Genomic DNA, 1,226 nt, shown 5'->3' with positions numbered 1-1,226 from the left:
CACGCTGCCCACTTTGCCCCCACCCCAGCTCTCAGCCGTGCCCCACACCTCCCCACCACCCTCCCCAGGGCAACCAGTTGCCCCCAGCGTGGTCCTTGGCCCCAGCCATGTGTCCCTGCATGGGGCACCATATGCTTTTGGACGGGCAGCAGTGGGGAGCCCAGGTGAGCCGTACCCGTATGTCCTTTGCACAGCCGGGGTCCCCGGCCCCCCCAGCGCCGATGGCCGCTTGCTGGCTGCCACCTCCCAGGTTACTGCTTAACTTTTCCCACACAAGCAGGCGTCACTGCTCTCCTTGACCTTGGGCGAAGGTGGCACAGGGAGGAAGGCAGCCCTGCCTCGGGGTTTCCCCCTGGCCTGGCCTGTGCAGGGTGCCGGGGAGCCGTGTGGGACCCTCCGGCTCAGCCCTGGCATCAGGGCAGGGCAGCGGAGGACATGGATGCACCCTCCCTAAAAAAGGAAAAAATAATAAAAAACAGGGACTAGCAAGTTTCTCACAGCCCTGGGGCTGACGTGGGGAGGGAGGTTTGGGAGATTCGTGGGCATCCTTGGGCTTTCCAGCTCAGACCTCAATCCCAAAGTGTAGCCTCTGGTTCCCTGCCAGGTCCCGGGGGCAGGGGACACACGCGGAGCCAGGCACCAGGGACCCTGCATGGAACGGGGCTGGCTGCCCTGGGTGCTCCTCTCCCCCAAAATCGGTGTGTGCTCAGCTCCCGCGGCTGCGTGTGGGCAGGATCCGGCCAGGCATCCGTGGGATCCCTCACAGATGGAAGGATATGCTTCTGCAGGGTCTTGCTGCCCTTTGGCTCAGGGCGTTCCGCTGACGTTGCTCGAGCTCAGTGCATGTCAGGAGTGAGGGTGTTGACACCTCAGCCCAGACAACACCTCAGCCCGGAGTATCACCACGCCACGGGCTCACCGGGGCCACCCTACCCCCACCTGCCCAACCACAAGCTCCCCCAATGGCACAGGTATCCTACAGCCCCCGCCAAGCCCAGCCCTGTCGGGGGGAAGGATGGCAAGGTGACATCCCTCGGTGCAGATGTTCAACCCAAGACCTGCCCCTGCTCCGAAGACATGGGCCCATCCTGCCCCCACCCCCCGCTGCATCGGCCCTGTTTTACGAGTCTGTTTTCTCCCACATCCCTTTTTCCTCCCCCATCACTGCCAGATCTGCCCTCGCCCCAGCATTACCTGCAGCCGCAGGCTCCTTGCCCTGCACGTTT

Source organism: Charadrius vociferus, unplaced genomic scaffold (assembly GCF_000708025.1).
Source record: "Charadrius vociferus isolate BGI_N301 unplaced genomic scaffold, ASM70802v2 scaffold711, whole genome shotgun sequence".
NCBI classification, from domain to species: Eukaryota; Metazoa; Chordata; class Aves; order Charadriiformes; family Charadriidae; genus Charadrius; species Charadrius vociferus.
The sequence above is the reverse complement of the archived record's forward strand: the minus strand, read 5'-3'. Positions refer to the sequence as shown.